The sequence below is a fragment of the Mus caroli genome, unplaced genomic scaffold, assembly GCF_978045245.1.
Source record: "Mus caroli unplaced genomic scaffold, Mus_caroli_1 scaffold_9, whole genome shotgun sequence".
Taxonomy (NCBI): Eukaryota; Metazoa; Chordata; class Mammalia; order Rodentia; family Muridae; genus Mus; species Mus caroli.
This window is the reverse complement of record NW_028227264.1, coordinates 27882008-27898609: the sequence shown is the minus strand read 5'-3', so window position 1 is coordinate 27898609 and position 16602 is coordinate 27882008.

The window sequence follows — 16602 nt, the reverse complement described above, 5'->3', positions numbered from 1 at the left end:
ATCCCACACAAAACCAATTAAATACATCAACGACCTTAACCTAAAGCTGAAATGCTGAAAATATTAGAGAAAAGCATAGAAAACTGCCTTAGGATGGGGATGTAGATGAGAATTTATGAATAGGACTCGAAAACTGTCACCATTATGGTATCCACTCTGAAGATTTCTAAAAATCTTTAAAATAGAACTATGTGACCCAGCAATACCATTTCTGGACCAAGATACCCAAAGTTCTCCATATTCTATTGTAACTCTATCTACATGTTCATGTGTATCACTGCACTACTCACTGTAGCAAGAAATGGAATCATTTGGACTGGCTGTCCATCAGCAGACAGAGAGATCATGAGAACATGCAGAAAAATGGTGGACTTGGAAAGTATTACATTAAATAAAATAATCTAGAGTTAGGAAGACAAATATAACATGTTATTTCTTATGTAGATGGCTCACTTTTCATGTATGTATGTATGTATGTATGTATGTACGTACGTGGGTATGAGTGAAGCTCCATCCTGTCAAAGTTGTTATGTGAACTGAAGGTGGGAAAGAGGCTACTGGGGACTGGAAGGGTACGAATGAAGAGCAGAGAGGGAGCAGAAGAGAATCAGTGAAATCATATTTTACTTAAAAATGTTAGAGTGAAATCTAGTATTCTTGTATGCTAACTAAAACATTTATTTAATAAAAAGAACTAAATAAGGAGGAATAGCAAAAAACAGTTTACTTTCTAAAGGAGAACAGGAAATTAAAAAATATGTGAGATTTCTTATAGTTGTTAAGATCAAAATACAGAAATATTTCATTTGAAATTAACTAAAAATAATCTAATTATTGATCAGCATTTGAAAATACTATTCAAATTATGACTGTTAATATAACTAAGTAATTGTGCTCTGGGGAAATTTTCTGTGTACACAATTGGTTTTTATTAACTCTTCATCTGATTTAACAACATATTTTTGTGTAAACCATGAACTTAACAACTCAATAACTTTTGAGTGAGTGTTAAAAATTAAGTTACTTGACATAGTGAAATAAGTTCTGCCCAAATCTTCTTTCATCTTTAATATTATTTCTTAAATTTTTAATTCATTATTCTTTTTATTTTATGGTCTTGGTTTGCTAGTTGCTTCTTTCAAATAGTCTTGAATTTTATGGCTGTTTTGCTTGGTTTTTGAAATATACAGCTGGTTTCACACTTTGTGATATTTTGTTGCCCTTTGATTTGAAGAATGCAGATGCATCTGTCTTGTATTTTATATTTTATCATGACTTTATCCTATGTTCTTGAGGAATTGTTTAATATTTTTCATCTACTTTATTTTCTATTGGTTATTTTAATTATTTACATTTCAAATGTTACTCCCCTTTTCGGTTTCCCCTCCTCAAACCCCCTATCCCATTCCCTCTCCTCCATGCTTCTGTGAGGGAGCTCTCCCATGTACCCACCCAATCCTGCCTCACTGTCCTAGTATTTCCCTACGCTGGAGCATCAAGCCTCCACAGGACCAAGGGCATCCCCTTCCACTGATGCCAGATAAGGACATCTTCTGCTACATATGCAGCTGGAGCCATGGGTCCCTCCATATGTACTCTTTGGTTGGTGATTTAGTCCCTGAGAGCTCTGGGGTCTGGGGTGGAGTCTGGTTGGTTGATACTGTGGTTCTTCTTATGGGCTTGCAAACCCCTTCAGCTCCTTTAGTCCTTCCCCTAATTCTTCCACTGGGGTCACCACACTCAGTCTCATGGTTGGCTGTGTGCCTCTGTATTGCTTAGGCTCTGACAGAGCCTTTCAGGGGACAACTATACCAGGCTTCTGTCAGCAAGTGCTTGTTGGCATCAGCAATAGTGTTTGGGTTTGGTGTATTCAGATGGGATGGATCCTAAGGTGAGGCAGTCTCTAGATGGCCTTTCCTTCAGATTCTTTCCCAAAAGCAGTCTTTGTCCCTGCATTTCTGTTAGACAGGAGCAATTCTGGGCTAATATTTTTGAGATGGTTTGGTGGCCCCATCCCACAAACAGGGGCTGTGCCTTGCCTCTGGATCTGCTCTCTACAGGTTCTCTCTTCCCTTTGTTGGGTATTTCAGCTAATGTCATCCCTGATGCCTTCTGGGAGCCTCTTGCTTTCCTGGCATCTGGGACTTTTTAGTGGCTACTCCCAGTTGAGAATTCTTTGTTTAGCTCTACCCGATGTTTTTTTTTTTTTTTTTTTTTTTAATTTTTTTTCCACTGTTTTTTTTATTACATATTTTCCTCAATTACATTTCCAATGCTATCCCAAAAGTCCCCCATACCGCCCCCCACTTCCCTACCCTCCCATTCCCATTCTTTTGGCCCTGGCATTCCCCTATATTGGGGCATATAAAGTTTGCAAGTCCAATGGGCCTCTCTTTCCAATGATGGCCGACTAGGCCATCTTTCGATACATATGCAGCTAGAGACAAGAGCTCTGGGGTACTGGTTAGTTCATCACGTTGTTCCAACTATAGGGTTGCAGATCCCTTTAGCTCCTTGCTACCCGATGTTTTAATAGGGTTATTTGGTTATCTGTAGTCTAACTTCTTGAGTTCTTTGTATATATTGGATATTAGCCCTCTCTCTGTTGTAGGGTTGGTAAAGATCTTTTCCCAATATGTAGGTTGCTGTTTTGTCCTGTTGACAGTGTCCTTTGCTTTACAGAAGCATTTCAATTTTATAAGATCCCATTTGTCTATAGATGATCTTAGAGCCTGAGCAATTGCTGTCCTGTTCAGGAAATTTTCCCCTGTGCTGGTGTGTTTGAAGCTCTTTCACCTTTCTTTTCTATTAGATTCAGTGTATCTGGTTTTAGGTGGAGGTCCTTGATCATCTTAGACTTGAGCTTTGTACCAGGAGATAAGAATGGATCAATTTGCATTTTCTACATGCAGGCTACCATTTGAATATTGTTGAATATGCTGTCTTTTTTCCACTGGATTCTTTTGGATTCTTTGTCAAAGATCAGGTGACTAATAGGTATATGGGTTTAATTCTGGATCTTAAATTCTATTCCACTGATCTATCTGTATGTCTCTGTACCAATATCATGCAGTTTTTAATCACTATTGCTCTGTAGTACAGCTTGAGAACAGGGATGTTGATTCCCCTAGAAGTTCTCTTATCTTTGAGAATAGTTTTCATTTTTGTGGGTTTTATTGTTATTCCAGATGAATTTGAGAATTGCTCTTTCTATTTCCGTGAAAAATTGAGTTGGAATTTTGATAGGGATTGCATTGAATCTGTAGATTGTTTTTGATAGTGTGGGCATTTTTACTATGTTAATCCTGCCAATCCATGAGCATGGGAGATCTTTCCATCTTCTGAGGTTTCTTGGATTTCTTTCTTCAGAGGCTTGATGTTCTTGTCATACATATCTTTCACTTGCTTTGTTAGAACCACACCAAGATATTTTATATTATTTGTGACTATTGTGAAGGGTGTCATTTCCCTAATGTTTTTCTTAGTCCATTTTTCCTCTGAGTAGAGGAAGGCTACTGATTTGTTTGAGTTGATTTTATATCCAGCCACTTTCCTGAAGTTGTTTATCAGTTTTAGGAGTTCTCTGGTCTAGTTTAGGGCTCATTTAAGTATACTATCATATTATCTGTAAATAGTGATATCTTGGCTTCTTCCTTTCCAATTTTTTTTTTGTCTAATTGATCTGGCTAGGACTTTGAGTCCTATATTGCATAGATAGGGAGAGAGTGGGAAGCTTTATCTAGTCCCCGATTTTAATGGGATTGCTTCAAGTCTCTCTCCATTTAGTTTGAACTTGGCTATTGGTTTACTGTATATTGCTTTTACTATGTTTAGGTATGGGCCTTGAATTCCTGATCTTTATAAGACTTTTAATATGTTTTAAATGTCTGTTATTTCTCTGATTCTCTGTTGACATTTAATCTCTTCATAGTTTTTCTAACTTTGTACTGTTAGTTTATGGACAGCTTGGCTCTGGGAGACCAGTATGGGCAACTGCTGTGACTATCAGCTCTGACACTTGGAGCAGTTTTCTTTTGAAACAAGTCTTTATGTTGAGATATATAACAATGATTAACTAATTAAGTATAACATTTAATGATAAATTCTATTAGGTACTACTTCAGAGAATATAATTCTAAAATCATGATTGCATATTTGATATACACAGTTGTCCATGTGTAATATATAACAATATATACCTAAAGTCCATAGGGTGATTATTTCTCATCATAGTGGAAGTAGGACTTACATTTGGGGCCATAAAATATGGATAGTATATATTATGGTTACAATCTTGGGGGTTATCTTTTTTTAGACCCTATAAATCATGTTCAGAGATTAAGCCATTTCCCTAAAGTTCATAGTTTAGAGAGTAATAATTAGACTTTATTCCATTTAAATCTCTTAATACAGGTTTCTTGTGGAGCCTCATGTGACACAGACTGTCCATTTTTGTATATTTCTTCATTTTTAACCTAATATATAAATCATCAAATTTACACAACATTTGCTACCAACGTTAACATCTCAGTGTGGATCTATCAAAATCTAGTCAATGGAAAAAATGTGCTGTGAGGTCTGCCACCTCTAGATGTCAACTTTGTGGAAAGGAGCCATGCACTTTGCTGAAACTTCCTCCTGTGTATGTGCTGGATCTCAGGTGTGCTTACAGATGACCAAGTTCAAGGGTCACTCACACGAAAGAGAAATACTCTTCAATAAAGGAAGGAAATTTTGTTATTGACACTTCTTCATTCTTAACATTGAACTATTTAAAGTCAATTATTAGATGTAAGCCACTTATCCAGTGGCTAGACTTCTTTCCTCCATTTTATTGTAAATGTATTGCTCAATTAGGAAATAATATAAGTACATTAGGTAAGTAGCAAATTAGTGAAAATCACCCTTAACAGGAACACCCCTTATTCAAAATGTGACTTTAATGCAACTAATTGTATTTTCTACTTACTATGTTAAGGTACTTTTTTTTTTTTTTCATTTCTACCTAGGGAATGAGCTAGTATTTATAAGTGAGCATACTGTGTTCCATAAAAAGATTATAATTACTTGGTTGAATATCTTTTGATGTTCCCAATTTTGAGTCATAAAAATTCATGTGGCTTGCATACTTATTGTGTGACTTGAAAAAGTTCTTTCTGGATGTCTCCTTCCTTTTCTGTAAAACAGAAATAATTCTAACACTGCAGTTGTACAGAAGATAAAAGAAGTGTGTGTGTGTCTTCATGTGTTAACACACTCTTGGGCATGGATATGTGCCATTTGTCTGGTATTTGTCTGTAGAAAAGTTTCTGACACATGATAAACATTTATAGATATTAGAATATGAGTTGCATTTCTCTGGTGATTAAGGATGTTGAACATTTTTTCAGGTGCTTCTCTGCCATTCGGTATTCCTCAGGTGAGAATTCTTTGTTCAGTTCTGAGCCCCATTTTTTAATGGGGTTATTTGATTTTCTGGAGTCCACCTTCTTGAGTTCTTTATATATATTGGATATTAGTCCCCTATCTGATTTAGAATAGGTAAAGATCCTTTCCCAATCTGTTGGTGGTCTTTTTGTCTTATTGACGGTGTCTTTTGCCTTGCAGAAGCTTTGCAACTTTATGAGGTCCCATTTATGGATTCTCGATCTTACAGCGCAAGCCTTTGCTGTTCTATTCAGGAATTTTCCCCCTGTACCCATATCTTCGAGGCTTTTCCCTACTTTCACCTCTATAAGTTTAAGTGTCTCTGGTTTTATGTGGAGTTCCTTAATCCACTTAGATTTGACCTTAGTACAAGGGGATAGGAATGGATCAATTCCCATTCTTCTACATGATAACCGCCAGTTGTGCCAGTACCATTTGTGGAAAAGGCTGTCTTTTTTCCACTGGATGATTTTTGCTCCCTTGTCAAAGATCAAGTGACCATAGGTGTGTGGGTTCATCTCAGGGTCTTCAATTCTGTTCCATTGGTCTACTTGTCTGTCACTATACCAGTACCATGCAGTTTTTATCACAATTGCTCTGTAGTACAGCTTTAGGTCAGGCATGGTGATTCCACCAGAGGTTCTTTTATCCTTGAGAAGAGTTTTTGCTATCCTAGGTTTTTTTGTTGTTCCAGATGAATTTGCAGATTGCCCTTTCTAATTCCTTGAAGAATTGAGTTGGAATTTTGATGGGGATAGCATTGAATCTGTAGATTGCTTTTGGTAAGACAGCCATTTTTACAATGTTGATCCTGCCAATCCATGAGCATGGGAGGTCTTTCCATCTTCTGAGATCTTCTTTAATTTCTTTCGTCAAAGACTTGAAGTTCTTGTCATACAGATCTTTCACTTCCTTAGTTAGAGTCATGCCAAGGCTCTGAGATTCCACCTCATGCCAGTCAGAATGGCTAAGATCAAAAATTCAGGTGACAGCAGATGCTGGTGAGGATGTGGAGAAAGAGGAACACTCCTTCATTGTTGGTGGGATTGCAAGCTTGTACAACCACTCTGGAAATCAGTTTGGCGGTTCCTCAGAAAATTGGACATAACACTACCAGAGGACCCAGCAATACCTCTCCTGGGCATATATCCAGAAGATGCTCCATCCGGTAAGAAGGACACATGCTCCACTATGTTCATAGCAGCCTTATTTATAATAGCCAGAAGCTGGAAAGAATCCAGATGCCCCTCAACAGAGGAATGGATACAGAAAATGTGGTACATTTACACAATGGAGTACTACTCAGCTATTAAAAGGAATAAATTTATGAAATTCCTAGGGAAATGGATGGATCTGGAGGGCATCATCCTGAGTGAGGTAACACAATCACAAAGGAACTCACACAATATGTACTCACTAATAAGTGGATATTAGCCCAAAACTTAGGATACCCAAAATACAAGATACAATGTGTTAAACGCATGAAACTCAAGAAGAACAAAGACCAAAGTGTGGACACTGTGCCCCTTCTTAGAATTGGGAACAAAACACCTATGGAAAGAGTTACAGAGATAAAGTTTGGAGCTGTGACGAAAGGATGGACCATCTAAGACTGCCATATCCAGGGATCCATCCCATAATCAGCTTCCAAACGCTGACACCATTGCATACACTAGCAAGATTTTGCTGAAAAGACCCAGATATAGCTGTCTCTTGTGAGACAATGCCGGGGCCTAGCAAACACAAGTGGATGCCCACAGTCAGCTATTGGATGGATCACAGGGCCCCCAATGGAGGAGCTAGAGAAAGTACCCAAGGAGCTAAAGGGAACTGCAACCTTATAGGTGGAACAACATTATGAACTAACCAGTACCCCAGAGCTCTTGACTCTAGCTGCATATGTATCAAAAGATGGCCTAGTAGGCCATCACTGGAAAGAGAGCCCCATTGGACTTGCAAACTTTATATGCCCCAGTACAGGGGAATGCCAGGTTCAAAAAGTGGGAGTGGGTGGGTAGGGGAGTGGGGGGGGGAGTGTATTGGGGACTTTTTGGATGGCATTGGAAATGTAAATGAGGAAAATACCTAATTAAAAAAAATAATTAAAAAAAAGATATTAGAATATGTGACAATGGATAAGTTTATTCAATGAGCCAGATATGATTCTTTGTCAGGACCATCTAGCTTTGTTTTTTTCTTTTCTCAAATGCATTATATGGACTGGCTCTTTGTCCTCTTTCAGTCTAAACCAAGTCAGTCATCTTGGTTTAGAGAGAAAAGGGTCTGCAAGCTTCCCGTCCAATGCTTCTCTCTGTTCCTCTCCCTGTGCCCTACAGAGGCAAAGAAAGGTGGCACAGGAGGGAGGGTTTCCAGTCACTGTATCTAAACTTTGCTTCCTCTCTTTCCTTCTCATCAAAGTCATTGAATAATAACTTATTTTATTTTTTACCTCCATTCTTTTAAAAATTGTTTGCCTCCATGCCTCTGAAAATTATTATGGCTATTTTAGGTATAAACAAGGGGGAAAAATGTATCCCACAAGAAACAGTTCGTTTCTTCTTTCCTGATAATTATCCAACTAATGCCATTCAATTTCAAATGGAATAGTGAAAAGCATATTTATAGAAGGAAGCAGCAATTTGAAGACTAAGTAAGAAAATATGCCAGTTTATTGGTTGTTTAAATAATTTGTGGGGTTTTATTATGAACCCATTACTGTCAGCAAAACTGTAAACCTGCACTTTTGGTTTTTCTTACCTTCCTCCATTTCAAATACAGTCTTAGTAACAACCCTCCTTAAAGTGGACACAGTGGTAGGAGAAAGGAACAGAAAAACATTTGGCAGAGTCTTTGACTCAGAGATCCTTGAAAATCTCTACCTAATATTTCTTATCACCGCCAACTTATTTTGGATTACTCTGTTGTATTTCAAAGGCATCTGCTCATCGAGGGGAATACATAAAAAAAAAAAAAAAAAACCATTGAGTTTTCTCACAATCTTAAGAGAGATTTGTGTCAGGTGCATCATCTCTGAATGAACACAGACCCAAAAGTCCTCTGCTGTATGTGTGTTGGGGGCCTAATATCAGCTGGTGTATGCTGTCTGTTTGGTGGCTCAGTGTCTGAGAGATCTCAGGGGTCCAAATTAATTGAGACTGCTGGTCCTCCTACAGGATTGCCCTTCTCCTAAGAGTTTTTGCTGCTTCCCCAATTTAACAGCAGGGGTCAACTGCTTCTGTCCATTGGTTGGGTGGAAATATCTGCATCTGATTCTTTCAACTGCTTGCTGGGTCTTTGGGAGGGCTGTCCCTTTTTGTGTGTGCTCCACAGCCTCAGTAGTAGTGTCAGGCCTTGGGACCTCCTCTTGAGCTGGATCCCAGTTTGGGGACTGTCCCTGGACCTTCTTTTCCTCAGGCTTCTCTCCATTTTCATGATGCACTTAGACCTCAAGAAACTGAAGGCCTCAGGGTGTTTAGAGACCCGGTGGGGTGTGGGGTGGGGGCATCCACGTGGAAATGGTGTGGGTGGGGAGGAGGTGTGCGATGTGGAGCAGTCGGAGGGTGGATGGGGTGGCAGGAAATGTAGTATGGAGTGTGAAAAAATAATTAAAAATAAAATTTTAAAAAGAGAGGGAGAGATTTGTGTCAAACTCAGTGTCGTCCATCAACATTGGAAAACAGACTTGTGTCCTCATGTAAGCTTTTCACTTCTACTCTAAAAATGGAATATCCAAGTAGAGGAAGATAAGAGGAACTGCATTTGGCAGTGGTGATAACTTTGAATTATGAATACTAACAAAAGCAGCCACAAAAGCAAGGTGAAATTTTTGAAGCTTCTGGAGTAATTTGTCTTACAAACAAATAGGCTGCTAAAAAGTAAAGGTGCAGAGTCCAAAATGTTGTGAAATCTGTTATGATGAGTCAAGCCAAAACAGATACAATTTTTAAAATCTTGGCAATCACACCAACTTTGGCAGATTCTAATCAACATAATTTGTAATTCTCTAATGAAAACAATGTGCTCCCAAAGTTTTGCTATCTAAAGAACTAAATGCTCTTGATTTTTATTAACTATTTATATAATAGTCTGTTAATATAAAGAACAGCAAGTCAGGAACAGTTGGCTACACCATTTGTTTTATTAAAATGATTCAAAATTTTAATTTATAGTACTGTGTTTCTTAGTAGCATATTCAACCACTTGTAGACATGGTTACAACAATTTATATAAAGCAAAATCAAATACCTTTCTTGGACTAGATGAAACAGTAGACAAATATTAAAGAATATTCTTTTTATTTCTTGATGCAAATAATTTTCCTAAAATCATTTAGGTAAGTATAATCAGTAAACATTTAAAATTATGGACATATCACATCAGCTAGTCAAAATAAAAATACTTTATAATTTTTAAAACTATGTTTATCACAGAAAGTGAGAAGGGTACTGAAAATAATTTTAAGTGTTACTCACATTTCTATTACTTAAAAAAAAAAGAATGGACATTTTTTTTATTTTTTTCCTCCCAGAGTTGTAGGTGCACAACAGTGTTTGCATGCACATAACTCATTCGCATATGATAAGGAACACATTTAATTTGGTTTGTATAATGTTGTCCTCTCTTTGTAGAAATGTGCTTTCCCTTCTAGACTATCAACTTGCAGAAAAATCATGTTTTTCATATAGTCACAATAGTTTACTTCATTGAATACATTTTCTTTGTCAAGTGTTTTACTATTTTTAAATTCCATATAAATATATCTTATACTTAGATATAAAGATATATTAAAATATCATATATAACATATTTAGAATAGATCCTAAAAAATGAATGGGACATAAAATATTTTAGCAGATATCAACAAAGACAGCATACTTGTGATGGTTTGTATATTCTTGAACCAGGGAGTGGCACCATTTGGAGGTGTGGCCTTGTTGGAATAGGTGTGACCTGGTTGGAGTAGGTGTGTCACTGTGTGTGGGGGCTTAATACTCTCACCCTAGGTGCTTGGAAGTCAGTCTTCCGTTAGCAGCCTTTGGATGAAGATGTAGACCTCTCAGCTCTGCCTGTTCCATGCCTGTCTGGATGCTGCCATGCTCTCAACTTAATGAAAATGGACTGAACCTCTGAACCTGTAAGCCAGACCCAATTAAATGTTGTTTTTTTATAAGTCTTGCCTTGGTCATAGTGTCTGTTCACAGCAGTAAAACCCTGAGACTAATACAATAATAAAAGTGCAAATTTTAATAGTTTATATGTATAAAATTCATATAACTATACAACTACTTAGAATAGTTTGAGAGGGGACAAAGAAATCTTTCAATGATTTGCTTGAAGAGAATTTTTGGCTTTAAACTGTAAGAAGCCCAACCAAAGGACTTTGACCTTGGCAAATTGTTAGAGGAGGTAAGAGATGGGATAAAGGAAGGTTGAGTTTATTGCTAGTCACCTGGCCTCCTTCCACCCCATCCAGATTCTGTCTTTCCAATCTAGATTTCCTTTACTTTCCCTGACTGGAAGTTGAGGATTGTCCAGTTTTGAAGTATTTCCAGTTTATATTTGTGTGGGGCTAGTGTTTCAGTACCTGCCTTGTGATTTTTGAACTTTTTTAAAATATATTTTTATTAATCCATTATTTTTTACACTTCATATTTTTATTAATCAAAGGAGACCATTTGAAACATTTAATTGCCATGGGATATTTTCAATGTTTTACTTTGTGACTTTAGACAATGAAAAGGAAAGTCTGTAAAAAATTTTTCACCACATGCTGCAGAATGAAACTTCTCAGATGAGGTACAAAAGGGACACTAATTAATGTAGGAGTTCATTGAGAGTTGGTTAAATACAGATATTTACAACTACTCAAATCCAGAGAATAGGAGATTGCAGAGTGCTCAAAACTCTAAATGGGGGCATCTATAACCCACCTACTCCCCAAGCTTCAAGGGCCCTTATGGAAAGGGGCAGAAAAGCTGTAAGATCTGAAGGCAGTGGTCGACCAACATGAAGCAGTGCTTCCTATGTATAACAAGGCAGTCAGTTGCACATATGAACTCACATAAGTTCTGACAGCATGCCCATGACATATGCAAGCATAAGCCAGAACAAATCCCAGTATGTTGGAGACACCCCACATTAGGCTCAAGACACCTGGGACCCCTGATGACAAGGAAAAAAACCTGGTAGGGGTACCATGGTGTTTCAGAGCTCAAGGCTATGTCCTTTTGTGGGCCTGAGTATGATTATTGAGAGGCCCCAAGGCCTGCTCCTTTGGCACAAGCACCATGTGATGTTATTTTTGCAACTCTTCTTACTACTTATCATTCTCCTTAGCTATTTACTGTTCCTTCTCTTTGATCCTTCCTGGATTAACAAGTATTTGGTGACCTGGCAAGACCTACTAGGAGCCCACTTGATATCCAGGAACTAGATGTTACCAATAATATTAAAGTGAAAGCTGCTCATGAATTCAAAAGAAATGTAACTGAAGAGGAAGCTCTACAGATTTGGAAAAGTTGCACCCAATGTAAAATTGGATAGGCTGATGGTTACAACATCTTGGTAAATTTGATATATTACGTACTCTTGCTCAAGGTGAAAATTAAAGTAACCTAGAGCTTCAGGCAGAGATGAGTAATTCTGCTGCTGTTCACTGTTTTGTTTTGTTTTGTTTTGTTTTGTTTTGTTTTGTTTTGTTTTGTTTTGTTTTGTTGTTGTTGTTGGTTTTGTTAACATTCTTTTTTATTATATTTTTTAAAATTTACATTTCAAATTTTATGCCCTTTCCTAGTTTCCACTCCGAAAATCCCCTATCCCCTCCCACCTCCCCCTGCTCCCTGACCTACCCACTTCCACATCCTGGCCCTGGCATTCCCCTATACTGGGGCAAAGAACCTTCACAGGATCAAGGGCCTCTTCTCACACTGATAATTGACTAGGCCATTCTCTGCTACATATGCAGCTAGAGACATGAGTCCCACCATGTGTTTTCTTTGATTACTGGTTTAGTCCCAGGTAGCTCTGGGGTATTGGTTAGTTCATATTGTTGCTCCTACTATTGGGCTGCAAACCCCTTCAGCTCCTTAGGTACTTTCTCTAGCTCATTCATTGGGAATACTGTACTTCATCCAATGGACATTTTTTCAGGTGCTTCTCAGTCATTCAATATTCCTCAGTTGAGAATTCTTTGTTTAGCTCTGTACCCCATTTTTAATAGGGTTATTTGATTTTCTGGGGTCCAGCTTCTTGAGTTCTTTGTATATATTGGATTGTAGTCCCTATCAGATTTAGGATTGGAAAAGATCTGTTCCCAATCTGTTTGTTGCCATTTTGTTCTACTGACAGTGAACTTTATCTTATAGAACCTTTGCAGTTTTATGAGGTCCCATTTGTCAATTCTGATCTTACAGCACAAGCCATTGGTGTTCTCTTTGGGAATTTGTCCTCTGTACCCATATCTTCCATGCTATTCCCCACTTTCACCTCTTAAAGTTTCTGTGTCTATGGTTTTATATGGAGTTCCTTGATCAACATAGACTTCAGCTTTGTACAAGGAGATAAGAATGGATCAATTCGCATTCTTCTTCTACATGATAACCACCTGTTGAGCCAGCACCATTTGTTGAAGATGCTGTCTTTTTTTAAAAATTTTTAATATTTTTTATTACATATTTTCCTCAATTACATTTCCAATGCTATCCCAAAAGTCCCCCATACCCACCCAAACTTCCTAACCCACCCATTCCCATTCTTTTGGCCCTGGCATTCCCCTATATTGGGGCATATAAAGTTTGAAAGTCCAGTGGGCCTCTCTTTCCAGTGATGGCCGACTAGGACATCTTTCAATACATATGCAGCTAGAGACAAGAGCTCCGGGGTACTGGTTAGTTCATCATGATGTTCCAACTATAGGGTTGCAGATCCCTTTAGCTCCTTGGGTACTTTCTCTAGCTTCTCCATTGGGAGCCCTGTGTTATATCCAATAGCTGACTGTGAGCATCCACTTCTGTGTTTGCTAGGCCCCGGCATAGTCTCACAAGAGACAGCTATATTTGGGTCCTTTCAGCAAAATCTTGCTAGTGTATGCAATGGTGTCAGCGTTAGGAAGATGATTATGGGATAGATCCCTGGATATGGCAGTCTCTAGATAATCCATCCTTTCATCACAGCTCCAAACTTTGTCTCTGTAACTCCTTCCATGGGTGTTTTGTTCCCAATTCTAAGAAAGGGCATAGTGTCCACACTTTGGTCTTCATTCTTCTTGAGTTTTATGCGTTTAGCAAATAGTATCTTATATCTTGGGTATCCTAAGTTTTGGGCTAATATCCACTTATCAGTGAATACATATTGTGTAGGTTCCTTTGTGATTGTGTTACCTCACTCAAGATGATGCCCTCCAGGTCCATCCATTTGGCTAGGAATTTCATAAATTCATTCTTTTTAATAGCTGAGTAGTACTCCATTGTGTAAATGTACCATAATTTCTGTATCCATTCCTCTGTTGAGGGGCATCTCGGTTCTTTCCAGCTTCTGGCTATTATAAATAAGGCTGCTATGAACATAGTGGAGCATGTGTCCTTCTTACTGGTTGGGACATCTTCTGGATATATGCCCAGGAGAGGTATTGCTAGATCCTCCAGTAGTACTATGTCCAATTTTCTGAGGAACCGCCAGACTGATTTCCAGAGTGGTTGTACAAGCTTGCCATCCCACCAACAATGGAGGAGTGTTCCTCTTTCTCCACATCCTCGCCAGCATCTGCTGTCACCTGAATTTTTGATCTTAGCCATTCTGACTGGTGTGAGGTGGAATCTCAGGGTTGTTTTGATTTGCATTTCCCTGATGATTAAGGATGTTGAACATTTTTTCAGGTGCTTCTCTGCCATTCGGTATTCCTCAGGTGAGAAATCTTTGTTCAGTTCTGAGCCCCATTTTTTCATGGGGTTATTTGATTTTCTGGAGTCCACCTTCTTGAGTTCTTTATATATATTGGATATTAGTCCCTTATCTGATTTAGGATAGGTAAAGATCCTTTCCCAATCTGTTGATGATTTTTTTTGTCTTATGGATGGTGTCTTTTGCCTTGCAGAAGCTTTGCAGTTTCATGAGGTCCCACTTGTCAATTCTCGATCTTACAGCACAAGCCATTGCTGTTCTATTCAAGAATTTTTCCCCTGTGCCCATATCTTCAAGGCTTTTCCCCACTTTCTCCTCTATAAGTTTCAGTGTCTCTGGTTTTATGTGAAGTTCCTTGATCCACTTAGACTTGACCTTAGTACAAGGAGATAGGAATGGAATGATTCACATTCTTCTATATGTTAACAAGCAGTTGTGCCAGCACCATTTGTTGAAAATGCTATCTTTCTTCCACTGGATGGTTTTAGCTCCCTTGTCGAAGATCAAGTGACCGTAGGTGTGTCGGTTCTTTTCTGGGTCTTCAATTCTATTCCATTGGTCTACTTGTCTGTCACTATACCAGTACCACGCAGTTTTTATCACAATGCTCTGTAGTAAAGCTTTAGGTCCGGCATGGTGATTCCACCAGAGGTTCTTTTATCCTTGAGAAGAGTTTTTGCTATCCTAGGTTTTTTGTTATTCCAGATGAATTTGCAGATTGCACTTTTTAATTCGTTGAAGAATTGAGTTGGAATTTTGATGGGGATTGCATTGAATCTGTAGATTTCTTTTGGCAAGATAGCCATTTTTACAATGTTGATCCTACCAATCCATGAGCATGGGACATCTTTCCATCCTCTGAGATCTTCTATAATTTCTTTCTTCAGAGACTTGAAGTTTTTATTATACAGATCTTTTACTTCCTTAGTTAGAGTCACGCCAAGATATTTTATATTATTTGTGACTATTAGAAGGGTGTTGTTTCCCTAATTTCTTTCTCAGCCTGTTTATTCTTTGTGTAGAGAAAGGCTATTGATTTTTTTGAGATAATTTTATATCCAGCTACTTCACTGAAGCTGTTTATCAGGTTTAGGAGTTCTCTGGTGGAACTTATATATACTATCATATCATCTGCAAAAAGTGATATTTTGACTTCATCTTTTCCAATTTGTATCCCTTTGATCTCCTTTTGTTGTGGAATTGCTCTGGCTAGGATTTCAAGTACAATGTGGAATAGGTATGGAGAAAGTGGACAGCCTTGTCTAGTCCCTGATTTTAGAGGAATTGCTTCAAGCTTCTCACCATTTACTTTGATGTTGGCTACTGGTTTGCTGTAGATTGCTTTTATCATGTTTACGTATGGGCCTTGAATTCCTGATCTTTCCAAGACTTTTATCATGAATGGGTGTTGGATCTTGTCAAATCCGCATCTAAAGAAATGATCATGTGGTTTTTGTCTTTGAGTTTGTTTATATACTGGATTATGTTGATGGATTTCCGTATATTGAACCATCCCTGCATCCCTGGGATGAAACCTACTTGGTCAGGATGGATGATTGTTTTGATGTGTTCTTGGATTCGGTTAGCAAGAACTTTATTGAGGATTTTTGCATCAATATTCATAAGGGATATTGGTCTGAGGTTTTCTATCTTTGTTGGGTCTTTTTGTGGTTTAGGTATCAGAGTAATTGTGGCTTCATAGAATGAGTTGGGTAGAGTACCTTCTGTTTATATATTGTGGAATAGTTTGTGAAGAACTAGGATTAGATCTTTTTTGAAGGTCTGATAGAACTCTGCACTAAACCCATCTGGTCCTGGGCTTTTTTTGGTTGGGAAACTATTAATGACTGCTTCTATTTCTTTGGGGCATATAGGGCTGTTTAGATCAATAACCTGATCTTGATTCAACTTTGGTACGTGGTATCTGTCTAGGAACTTCTCCATTTCATCCAGGTTCTCCAGTTTTGTTGACTATAGCCTTTGGTAGAAGGATCTGATGGTGTTTTGGATGTCTTCAGGATCTGTTGTTATGTCTCCTTTTTCATTTCTGATTTTGTTAATTAGAATGCTTTCCCTGTGCCCTCTAGTGAGTCTGGCTAAGGGTTTATCTATCTTGTTGATTTTCTCAAAGAACCAGCTCCTTGATTGGTTGATTCTTTGAATAGTTCTTCTTGTTTCCACTTGGTTGATTTCGCCCCTGAGTTTGATTATTTCCTGCGGTCTACTCCTCTTGGGTGAATTTGCTTTCTTTTGTTCTAGTGCTTTTAGGTGTGTTGT